At 38.9% G+C, this 13,341-nt stretch overlaps 1 long non-coding RNA gene across 1 annotated transcript in view; it reads right to left on the reverse strand.

Annotated features, from left to right (window-relative positions):
* The window catches only part of LOC145521470 (uncharacterized), a 48,241-nt gene that overhangs the window by 20,510 nt on the left and 14,390 nt on the right, over window positions 1-13,341 (reverse strand). The window contains exon 2 of the long non-coding RNA XR_014065402.1: window positions 1,363-1,437. This is a non-coding gene — a long non-coding RNA (uncharacterized LOC145521470). The remainder of the gene's footprint in view (window positions 1-1,362; window positions 1,438-13,341) is intronic.

Here is a 13,341-nt window from a genome sequence, read left to right on the forward strand (position 1 = left end):
AGCTACAGAAAATGTACGACGATTATGGCCCTGAGAAATTCTTACAACTTGAAAATCTAAGATGGTGGCTCAGGAGAAACAAAAAGGCAAAATATGCAGCATTTTAATCCAGTGGACCTTGATTTGTGTGGCTTTAAAATAGTTATATTTATAACTACTTAGTGTTTTGTACTTTTTACAGAAAGATAGAGCTGAACACAGTGAGCTTCTTCAACGCCAGGGACCCAGTCTTGGCAGAGACTCAACTTCCCCAGAAAAAGACTAAGAAAGTCCTTCGCATGGCCACAGGAAACCCTGGGAGAGGAATATACAAACTTCGGTATTCCCAGTTTCTTTGGGTCCTAAGAGACTAGAAAGGACTTCCCTCATGGCTCAGTTGGTAAACCATCTGCCTGCAGTGCAGGAGACCCGGGTTTGATTCCTGGGTCAGGAAGATCCCCTGGAGAAGGAAATGGCAACCCACTCCAGTATTCCTACCTGGAGAATCCCATGGACAGAGGAGCCTGGCTGGCTACAGTCCATGGGGTCGAAAGAGTCGGACACAACTTAGCAACTAAACCACCACCGAGAGACCAGAAAAGCTAAGACAGAGGAGATGCCATGTGACTTTGACCAAAGAAACATACAATCCCAACCCTTTATTGTTTCAAACTCTTAGGATTCTGGGAAACCAGTGTTTACTTTCAGTGCCCCCTAGATCTAGGCTGTGATGTGCTGTCAACAGAGCTTGTACTTGTCAGCTGTATTCACTGATGCAACTCTGTGTTTTAAATTTTGTTTTGCTATTTTTTTTATCCCAAACTGTTGAGATCGCCAGAAGACTCCTGAATCAAAGTTTAATCTCCACGTAAAAAATAGTTCATTTCACATATAACTTGATTTCCTCTCCTGTGAGGGGATTAATCCCAAACTGGTATACTTCCCACTAGGACATGAGAACTAAAAAAATCAGGGTTATAGATCATTCCCTAGACATACAGACTATTTCAGTGGGCACGCTCAGTTGTGTCTGACTCTTGTGACCCCATGGACTGTAGCCCGCCAGGCTCCTCTGTCCATGGGATTTCTCTGGCAAGAATACTGGAGTGGATTGCCATTTCCTTCTCCAGGGGATTTTCCTCACCCAGGGATCAAACCCATGTCTCCTGAGGCTTCTGCATTGGCAGGCGGATTCTTTACCACTGATCCACCTGGGAAGACCTAGACTATTTCAAAGTGATAAGCAAAACCATTAAGATGTTGACCTATTCATTAATACAAAGCAGTGTATATATATATATATATATATACATACACATACATTTTCTTTACTAAATAAGCTTTCAGAAAAGAAGAAAAATGTTAAGATTAAATCTTGCTTACAGAGATGTGCAGGTCCTTTCACTGTAATTCTCACACTTCAACTTCCCAAAGGAACAGCAATTACATTTTCTTCCCCTAGGAAAGAACACAAGACAAATGCAATACAACTTCTGCACTAAAGGCCCATTGAAATAAGCAACTCAATCAAAACTAAGGGCATGTATAAACTGTTCTTAATTGTATTTCATTTCCATCTTCAGTCAGGAAATCTTCAGAAAACAGCTATTGTGTCTAAGGCATATTAATATACTCACATAATTTCATTTAAATATTGGGTTGGCCAAAACATTCGTTTTTTTCTGTAAGATGGCTCTAGCAGTGCTTAGTTGTCTTTAACTTCATTAGAAACAATTTTGTTAGACTGTATTAAGACAGCAGTCATATCAGTGTGCATTTAAAAAAATAACTTACCAAAACTGGTGAATTTTTGTGTAGCCATGTTAACAATAAAGATGGAAGAAAAAAAGCAACATTTTCAGCATATCATGCTTTATATATTTTATTATTTCAAGAAAGGTAAAAACGCAACTGCGAAGCAAACAAAGATTTGTGCAGTGTATGGAGAAGGTTCTGTGATTAACTGAACATGTCACAAGTGGTTCGTGAAATTTCGTGCTCGAATTTCTAGCTGGACAATGTTCCATGATCCAGTAGATCAGTTAAAGTTGATAGCAATCAAATCGAAATATTGAGAACAATCTGCATTATACCACGCAGAGATAACCAACATACTCAAATATCCAAATCAAGTGTTGAAAATCATTTGGACCAGCTTAGTTATGTTAATCATTTTGATGTTTGGTTTCCACATAAGTTAAGAAAAAGAATCTTCTTGACTCTGCATGTGATTCTCTTCTTAAAAAAAGTCCCATGTTTTAAAACAAATTGTGACAGGTGATAAAAAGGGGATGCTGTACAATACTGTGGAACAGAAGAGATCATGGGACAAGGGAAAAGAACCCATTAACAACACCAAAGGCCAGTCTTCATCCAAAGAAGGTGATATTGGGTGATATGGTGGAATTGGAAGGGAATCCTCTATAATGAGCTTCTTTTAGAAAACCAAATGATTAATTCCAACAAGTAATGCTCCCAATTGGACCAACTGAAGACAACACTCGACGAAAAGTGTCCTGAATTAGTCAACAGAAAACCCATAATCTTCCATCAGGATAATGCAAGATTGTATGTTTCTTTGATGACTAAGGCAAAAACTGTTACATCTTGGCTGGGAAGTTCTGACTCATCTGCCATATTCACCAGACACTGCTGCTTCGGTTGTCGTTTCATTTTGGTGTTTATAATATTCGCTTCAGGGAAAAAATTTCAATTCCCTGGAAGACTGTAAAAAGCACCTAGAACAGCTCTCTGTTCAAAAAGATTAAAAGTTTTGAGAATATGGGATTATGAAGTTGCCTGAAAAATGGAAGAAGGTAGTGGAACAAAATGGTGAATACATTATTCAATAAACTTCCTGGTGAAAATGAGAAATGTGTCTTTTACTTTAAAAAAACTGAAGGAATTCTTTGGCCAATCTATTTTTCTAAAATATTTAAGAAAAATTTAAATAAATGCACTGATCAACTTGAGTGAGTCCACAAACTAGGGCCCTAAGGTCATACTCATTCATTTGAGGCTGCTGGTGCCCTACAAAGGCAGAGGTGAGTAACTGTAACAAAAACAGTATGGCTCACAAAGACTGATATACTTACTACATGGTTCTCCACCTAAAATTTTTGACAATACCTGGCCAAAATAATTATTTAATGGAAATCCTGGCCCCTGTAGATTTTTTTTTCATGCTGTTACACATTCTGAAATTAATTTTCATGACCACATAATAATCCAGGGGTATATGAAATTCTATCCCCCAGTCTCCTATTTGATCATCAAGTCTATGACTAAATGATATTAGCACATCATCAACAATATGAATAACTTCAAGTAGATGTTGTGTTTTGTTTGTTTAACTTACAGAGTAGAATTTTTGATAGCCTCTGGGTGAAGTTGTTGAATCAAAGGATGTCACTATGTTTATTGACTTGTTTATAAGTTTTATTAAATAAAAATACTTATTTACTATTAAAATTAGAAAATTCAAAAAGCATTCCAGACAAAATAAAGCTATTTCCAATCCAACTGCCCAGAGATCATCACTTCTAGCACTGTGAAAAATATCCTTTCCTGATTTTATATTTGTTTGTTTTTGACACACATACATGTAAAAAAATGAACACTGTTTAAATGTTCACTGTTTGGGGAGGAGCTAGATAAACAGAGATACGTCCAGGCAAAGGATCTTTACAACCCAAGGATTGAGCCTGTGTCTCTTCCATCTCCTGCACTGGCAGGTGAATTCTTTACCACTAGGATCACCTAGGAAGCCCTGAAGGAATACTCTACAACTGATAAAAGTAACAACAGGAGGCCACATTACTTGATGTGGAAAGACTGCTAACACATATACTGATTGATGAAAAAAGCAAGTTAAAAAATAATTATATGGCCAATTATTTCTTGAATATGATGTCAAAACCATAGGTAACAAATGAAAAACATAAATTGGACTCCATCAAAATTAAAGTTTTCCACATCAAAGGGTACTATCAATAGAGTGAAAAGGCAAGGCATGCAGTGGGAGAAAATATCTGTAAATCACGTACCAAATAAGGGGTTAATATTCAGAACAGATACAGAGTTTCTACAACCCAACAACAATGACAACAAAAATCACCCCAATTCAAAAAGTGGGCAAAAGACTTGAGCAGACATTTTTCCAAAGAGGATATACAAGTGTCAATAAGCACAAAGAAACAGGCTCAACATCACTAATCATTAGGGAAATGCAAATCAAACCCACAAAGAGATATCACTTCACACTCATTAGGACGGCCGTTATTAAAACAAACAAACAAACAAAATAACAAGTGTTGGTCAGGATGTGAAGATATTAGAACGCTTGTGAACAACTGATGGAAATATAAAATATTTTTCGATCACTATGGAAAACAGTTACTCAAATCATTAAATATAGAGTTACAACATGATTCAGCAATTCCACTTCTGGGTATACCCCAAAGAACTGAAATCAAGGACTCATATAGATATTTGCACATGCATATTCACAGCAGCATTATTTCAGCCAAAGATGAAATCAACCTAAGTGTCCATTCACTGATGAGTGGAAAGCTGTCACATGGTAAATATATACAATGAGACATTTTTCAGCCTTAAAAAGTAAGGCAATTCTAGGACTTCTCTGGTGGTCCAGTCGTTAAGAATCTACCTTACAACGCAGGGGACGCAGATTCAGTCCCTGGTGGGGGAACTAAGATCCCACATGCCTCAAGTCAACTAAGTCAGCACAATGCAACTACTGAGTCCATGTGCTCTAGGGCTGCTGCGCCACAGCAAGAGAAATCCATACACCACATACTGCAACTAGAGAAAGCCCGCATGCTGCAACAAAGGGCTGGGGTGGCCAAGATGAAAAAACAATTAAAAAGTATTTTTTTTTAAAAGTAAGACAATTCTGACACATGCTATGACACATAGATAAACCCCAAAGATACTATGCTAAGTGAAATACTCCAGTCACCAAAGGATATGTATGATTCCATTTATATGAGGTATGTTAAGTTCATAGAGACAGAAAGTAGGATGGCTTTTGCCAGGGGATGGGGTAAGACATACTGTCACAATCTATCTCCAGAACTTTTCTCATCTTGCAAAACTGAAAGTCTGAGCCCACTAAATAATAACTCTCCATTCTCCCTCACCAAACCATTGACAGTGGTTTCCTCCCAGGAAAGAAAAGAATTCTGAGAGTGCCTGGATGGAAACATAGTTCTATATTTTTTGAGTTTTCTATAATAAAAATGCACCAATGAGTTACTTTTAAAATACAATTTTTTAAAAAAGCTAAAAACATTATTTACAGAGAAAAAAAGAAAATAAAGGACCAGAGCCAAAATGTTGTGCTGGATGAGTTTTGCAAAACCTTAAGCAAACAAGCAAGTTGCAGATAATAGGAAACTGAAAGCTTCCCAGTTAGTGAATACCAGCTAAAATAATTGATACCCAAACCAAACACAGAGATCACATAAATAAATATGTGAACTAAATCTTAATTATAACTATGGATGTAAAAATAATAAATACAACAAAGCAGATAAATTTCAGAACTCTATCCTAAGGATCACACATCACGACTAAATACAGTATATTATAAACATGAATGATTGGTTCAACATCAGAAAAAGTATTAATATAATTGGTTATATTAACAAATCAAGTGAGCTAAATATTATGAACATTTTAATGAATATAAAAAGGTATCTGACAAAATTCAGCATGCATTACAATAAGATTCCTTTTAAAACCAAGGACAGAAAGAAACACCCTCAGCTTAATAAAGAATCAGAAGCCATGAGCAGATTTAACGGTGCAATATTAGAATTATTTCCACCATGGTTAGGAACACAACAAAAATTATCATCATTTTCCCCTCCCACTCTTATCTTTGTCAATGTTTAAGTAGAAAATAAATTAGAGGAATATATATTGGAAATAAAAAAAACTTAAAACCTTAGTTGCAGACAATATAACTACTTAAAATTTAAGAAGAAAAAAATTACTAGAGACCAATATTCCTAATGAATAGAGATGCAACATGTCTCAATAAAATAGTAGCAAACCGACTTCAGCAGCACTTTAAAATGATCATACCCCATGATCAAGTGGGCTTTACTCCTGGGATGTAAGGAGATGGGACACTTCATCAAATATGAATCAATCAATATAATACATCACATTAATAGAATAAAAGAAAAATCCTATTATCATCTCGATACAGAAAAAACATTTGACAAAATTCAATAATGATAAGAACTCAACAAATGAGGCATAGAAAGAACATATCTCAAAATAACAAAGGGTGTACATGACATACCTACAGCCAACATCATACATAATGTGCTTTTTATGCTTTGTTCTGTATTTTCCAATTTTATATAATAAAAATTGTATTTTTTCCTACAGTGTTATTTTTTTAATTATTTAGGAAATTTTCCAGTGGCTTCAGATTTTATGATGGCATCTCCAATAATAGAGAATGACGAGGGTCTCCAAATGGATCAGAAGAATAACAATTCTTAATAAGCTGAGGCTGGCCAAAATCCAAAGGACAATAACCAAAAACCTGTATACTTCATTGTGTCATTATTTAAGGCAGAAGAGTCAATAATATTTTGTTGATGAATACACAGTACAGACAATTTAACTTTTTATTTGCTGACTTCTGTGAGAAATACCTCTATTTTAAAATGATAAAAATAAGGAAATCATAAAATAAGCTTTAAATAGGTCCACAGATACATGGTCTTCATTTTTCTTTCTTCTATACTTTCAAAGTTCTCTGCAATGAAAAGGGCTTGGAAGCAAAAATTCCTCAGTGACAATAAGTACTGCCTATGTCTTGGGCTCTAAATACCATTCCCCACAAAAAAGAATCAAGATTTCATGGAAAAACAAGCAAAAAAAACCAACAGGCAATTCTAGGTCTGGAGAAGGAAAAAATATTCAAAGTGAGCCTAGAACACCCTGTTGTTGTTTCAGAACGCAAAGCAGTGTTTAAAGTCCAAAGGAATTATGTCAAAAGGGTTCAGCTTGAACTGCTCCCACTGGCCACATTTTGGACAATATGCAGCCCCAGATGAATAGTGTCTATAATATGACAAAACATTTAAAAACAAATAATCTTTGAATACAGAGTGAGAAATGAAAAACAAAAAAAGACTGAGGAGCTTCTTTACAGAAGAATATCAGAAAGTAAATACAGAGGTAAGGAAAGAATTAGAAAATTGCCATTTGCAACCAAACCCCAGTATAAGCACTATTTCAAGCAAGGGTCAACAACAGATGCTAAACCCCATGTGAGAAACTGTTGCGAAACAGAATATTTAACACCTGAGATAACACTCTGTAGGTTTCTTACAAGCAAACACGGATCTGCATAAGATAGTGATCTGTGTTTCCCCACCTTAGACCACTGATCAAACGCAACACGGCTATGTCACAGACTTCCTGATGTGATGCAACATAAAGCACTTTGTACCATGGTTGACATGCTCCTACCTGAACAGGTGTTCAGTCCAGTTCCAATCAAGCCTTGGACCTCACTGCTCTGTTTATAGGAAATATTGAGAGAGGTCCACAAATAAAGAGGCAATCATACAAGCCCAGAATATGGGAAATTCTGTAAGACAAATGGGATGAACACTTTACAAAGTCAATCTTATGAAAAAATAAATGGTCTAAATAAGAGACACATCTGTTGAGAAGGAATGTTATGGAGGCTTTTTCAAAGAATAGCTACACTGGCCAGGGCTTCTTTGGTGGCTCAGTGGTAAACAGCCCACCTGCCAATGCAGAAGACCCGGGTTTGATCTCTGGGTCAGGAAGGACCCCTGGAGAAGGAAATGTCAACCCACTCCAGTACGCTTGTTTGGGAAAATCCCATGGCCAGAAGAGCCTGGCGGGCTACAGTCCATGGGGTTGTAAAGAGTCAAACATGAATGACTGACTAAACAATAACAACAACAAGAGAGACATCTATGTAACGAAAACTGTTTTGAAAATAATAAATAAGAAATCTTTCCTAAGAAATCCTCTTTGGGTAGATCAACTGGGCTAAGTAACTCTCTTAGAAAATCTTTGTGAACTTAGACTGTAGTGTCTTTGAGAGAAGCATTTATCCTGTGTGTGTATGTGTGTGTGTGCACACATTCCAACTGCCATTCATTGACAATTAAACACTCAAGTGAAACCTCTCAGACTAGAAACCCTGGCACTTTGTTTTAGTCAGATGGTTCACACTTGGGGGAAACACATGGCTGTGTAGAGGGACGTGAACCCCCAGCTGCTTACAACACTACCTTGTCGGAAACGCACATTGCAGGGCAGCTGGGCAAGGCTAGGAGGGCAGCCATCTGCAAGAGTCCTCACTTAAGGATTTAACATCCTTAGATTACAGAAAACTTACCTCCACTGTACAGTTTTAAATGCTGTCTCTCCTACACTGTAATTTCCGTCTGTTTCTGTAACTCTCCATAGTATATTAATACTTGATACATCTCATGTCTCCGTGGTACTTTTACAGAGCAGCACCTCCCAGAATTAACTTGAGAACTTATTAAAACACAGATTACTGCTCCTCCCACAGAAATCCTGTCCCACAAGCTTAGGGTGGAGCCCAGGAATGTGTCCATCCAGCAGCCTCTGTGTGATGCTGCTATGGAGCATCTGTGAGCTGTGTTTCCAACAGCACTGAACCAGGGCAGAGTGAGGGAAAACTCCAGGTCTTTAGGACAGGAAGCAGGGTGGTTCTACAGTCACAACTTTTCAGGATTTCCCCACCATTCTGCAGAAAGGCACAATTCTAGGTCTGACCAGAATTAGAGAGAGAACCCTGATGAGGAAGAGAATTTTAATGAGGGAGGGGCCAGCAGTACTAAATGCTCTTCCTCTGGGGGCTTCAAGTGCCTTTTGGATGAAGCAGTGAAGAGCTTGCTAATGGGATTCATAAAGACAGTATCATGCATGTCAATGTATGGCAAAAACTATTACAATATTGTAAAGTAATTAGCCCCCAACTAAAATAGATAAATGTATTAAAAAAAAAAAAAAAGACAGTATCAACTGGGCAGTAAGCACAGGAGGCTGCCATTTGAGGAATAAGTGACAAAAAAAGGAGACACAGGAAATGCAAACAGTTTTTCCAAAAGTTGTCAATAAAGCTAAGTGAAAGATTAAGGTGGCAGCTGGAGATGTGGAGAGTTTAAAAGATCTATATACATATACACATATATTATGTATATAATTATGTAAAATATATATGTTGTTGAGTTGCTAAGTCGTGTCCAACTCTTTTACGACCGCATGGGCTGCAGCCTGTCAGGCTCCTCTGTCCATGGGATTTCCCAGGCAAGAATACTGGGGTGGGTTGCCATTTCCTTTCCCAGGGGATTTTCCCAACCTAGGGGTTGTATCTGCATCTCCTGCATGGGCAGATGGATTCTTTGCTGCCGAGCCACCAGGGAAGATATATATATCTTATACACACACACATATACATACACACATACACACATACACACACACACACATATATTGTGCAAATTATACTTCCATTTAAGATGGAAGAGATCTGGTCACATTTAACCCTGATGGGAAAAGGAGAGAGAGAGGTTAAAGGAGAGAGACGGTAGGTGGGGTGAGATCTCTGAGGAAGCAGAGGAGGCTGGAATCCAGGACACAGATGGAGGGATTAATTAGCCTTGGAAAGGAAGATGGACACTTGTTCCTCTGTAATGGGAGGGAGCAAAGAATGGACGGGCGCAGCTGCAGGGCGAGGTCTCTACTAACAGTTTCTGTTTTACTGAGTTTTGGGGTTCTTTACAATCTTCTTTGGAGTCTAGCACAGAATCAGTTTTTGCAAATGGTCCATAAATGCTTCAAAAGACAGTATGTTCCCTCAAAATGCAATGCTCAATAATACCTGTTAATGTAACATGACTTAGTTCCTACTAAGTGTGTTCAAGTCTTCATAACAGTTTTATTTGCTTCAATTTCTTCTTACAGACCTATAGGGGCTATTGTTTTCTTTGTACTTTGTTTAATATTTATTTTGGGGGCTTTCCAGGTGGTGCTGGTGGTACAGAAAAGCCTGCCAAGCAGGAGACATGGGTTCCATCCCTGGGTTGGGAAGATCCCCTAGAGAAGGTAACGCCTACCCATTCCAGTATTCTTGCCTGGCAAAACCCATGGACAGAGAAGCCTGGTTAGCTACAGTCCATGGGGTCACAAAAGAGTCAGATCTTAGTGACTGAGCATGCATACATGCAAGATTCTACTAGCTTTGATATTAACACTGCTAACATGCTTTCTTGTCTCCCCTGTTACACTGGGATACTTAAACCCCAGACAAATGGCCTCCAGGTAAATCGCCCCCAGTTTGGAACTAACAGGAGCAAGCTGCATCTTGTGTTTCAGGACAGGTGAAGCAGACACCACTTAAACCCTCCTCTCACAAGTTTGCTTATGAGGTCACCAATCAGGTTTGATTTGGGGGCCACTTTAAAATATTATACTCTCTAATGGTATAGAATCCAGTGGTTGAGAACATGGCAGACGGCAGAAGGTTTCTTCTCTACCCCATCTAAACAATGTTCATAACAGCAGGTCCACGACTGGGAAATCTAGGTTTGGTGGTGGTGTTGGGAACTGGTTCCTGTTGAACACCTTCACCGTTTGGAACTACTTCAAAACATTTCCATTGAAATTTGGGGTGAGAGATCCTTGATACTGTTACTCACTATGTCATCTTCTAGGGCTTCTTCTCAACACACTCTGCATTTTTTTTTTTACTCTACAAACTACTGGGAGAGGAAATATGGAATCATGGCTAAGATCACAGACCACAGAGTCAGGCAACCTGGGCTGGAATGCCAGCTTCACCGCTTACAACCACTGTGCGACTTTGGGCAAGTTTCCTACCTTCTCTGTGCCTCAGTTACATGTGTAAAATGAAGATAATAATCCTTGTTTCAAGGAGCTGTTGAGAGGATTTGATAACATAATACATACAAAGGATGTAGAAGAAAACTTAATGAGCAGTTGGGCTGGGTGAGCGCGAGTTATTAAAACCAGGCTGAACACATACGATGCCCCCAGGCACGGTCCTGGGTAACTTGAGAAAACTGCCTCCTTTGTTCTAAGAAAAAGCCATTCCTACAATTAAGAAAACTGAAGTTCTGCAAGTTTAAGTGACTTGTCCAAGATCACAGACTTCCCAAGCAGCAGGGCTGGGGTCAGAACCAAACACTGCACCCTTAACCCTTCACTGTTGAGACCCAGTTGTCACTGTATAAACTCCCACTCTCCCATCACAAGTACATTCATCACACTTTGATTTTATGGGCTTCACTTGTTTGATTTTGCAATCACTGGGCTGACCCAAGGATCTATTACATTTGCTTCCACTGACTTCCCTCCCACACATAAACGCTCAAGTCCAGCTGTTCCATCATATTTTTTCTATGACTCATTTCCTGCTGCAGAGATCACCGCTTTGCTAAGTAGCAACATGCGCAGGAAATAAACTGTCCACACAATATTAACTAATCAATAAATGTCAGTTTCAGCCCAGGAAGACTGCAATTTATACCAGATCATTTATTTGCACTATAAAGTCAAGATAGAACTGCACTCACCTAAATACACACATTCCAACGTAACACGAGAAAAGAGATGAACTCTTCAATTACCATCTCTTTGACAATCTCATTCCCACTTTTCCATCTCTGGTTTTTCATTTGTTTTTAATTTGTTTGGGTATTTCGCTGAACAAAACTTTCAGTCATGCATATTTCATGTTCTTTTTTGACCTTGCATTTTTTATTCTTCCGCTTTTTTAGGGTCACACACACACACACACCACCCTCCATCTTCTCTCCATTCCCAAAGAATAGAGGAGCTTTTTTTTTAAAGAAGAAAAGTATTGAATAAATGCTAATGCTGATAATAATAATAATTCTATGAAAAAACTGAAAATAATATTTATCTTCCTTTAAAATGAGATAACGAGTGTGAAAGCATTTTGTAAATTGAAAAACATATAAACACAAAAATAGTGTTTATTAATACTCTTACACACATATAACCACTTGGCATCATTTAACCTAAAACAACATTGTATAGAAAAGGGGCTGCCAGCTTTCCAAACTAGGTCAGTCAAGTTTTGTTCTGTCTTGTTCCTGCTTCTTGGTCATGCACCATGGCATGCGGGATCTTAGTCTCCTGACCTGGGATAGAACCTGCACTTCCTGCATCAGAACCACGAGTCCTAACCACTGGACCACCGGGAAGGCCATAGAATAGTCAAGTTTGATGTAAGTTTATCTGTGCCTTCATGGGTGTGGTGGAAGACTGGGAGATGAAAGAAGAGAAAGCCAGTGTGTGGCTACATGGATTCTGAAAATGAAGGGCTCCTCGTATACTTCCTTTTGACACAGAGGTGGGACAGATGAAACGTGCCAAGGAACAAAGTTGGGGAAAATAAAAATCAGAAATTAACAACCACCTTTTTTTTTTTTTTTTACAACCACCTTTTAAAAGCAGACAGGGGGCTCGGCAGGGATTGCATTTGGTGTGAGAAACTGCTGCAAGCTGAAACCCAATTTCTACGCCTCTGCTGTAATTACATCCCTGCCCTGAGCTGCTCCTGTGCTACATCACGTATGGTGTTTATTGCTGCATCTGCAAATGAGCGTCCTTAGCTATTAGCCTTGGTATCTATGTAGAAATATCTGATCCCAACCTGGAGGTGTAGATCTTTAATGGCTTAAAATGCCTTTACCCCAAAAGAATATGTAACAGGCAGAGTGTCTAACAGTACAGGCTACTGTGCTGGTTTCCAGGGCTAGTTTTGAATAGCAAGTGGCAGAGGGAGCTGTGGCCTTCCCTGGTGGCTCAGCAGTAAAGAACCTGCCTGCCAATGCAGAAGACATGGGTTTGATCCCTTGGTTGGGAAGATCCTCTGGAGGAGGAAATGGCAACCCACTCCAGGATCCTTGCCTGGAAAATCCCATGGACAGAGGAGCCTGGCGGGCTACAGTCCATGGGGTCGCAAAAGAGTCAGACAGAACCTAGCTACAAACAACAGAGGGCTCTATTTTACATACAGCACCTGACAACATTGTCCAATGTTTCCCAGAATCAGGGTATAACCCTTCTTCTCTGCCCTTGACACTGCAGCTAAGAAATCCAGTGCCTGGTAAGGACTAAATGGCCACTTGCCTCGGACTCTGTAATGGGATACCCCCAAATATGCCATTTTGGCATACCGATTATTGGCATACAGCCAGCGGTAGCTGCGCTTCACTGGACCAGCCTTGAGGAGATACCCCACGTCCAAGGTCA

Source organism: Giraffa tippelskirchi, chromosome 9 (genome assembly GCF_054371585.1).
Source record: "Giraffa tippelskirchi isolate mGirTip1 chromosome 9, T2T-mGirTip1v1.2.pri, whole genome shotgun sequence".
In the NCBI taxonomy this organism is placed as follows: domain Eukaryota; kingdom Metazoa; phylum Chordata; class Mammalia; order Artiodactyla; family Giraffidae; genus Giraffa; species Giraffa tippelskirchi.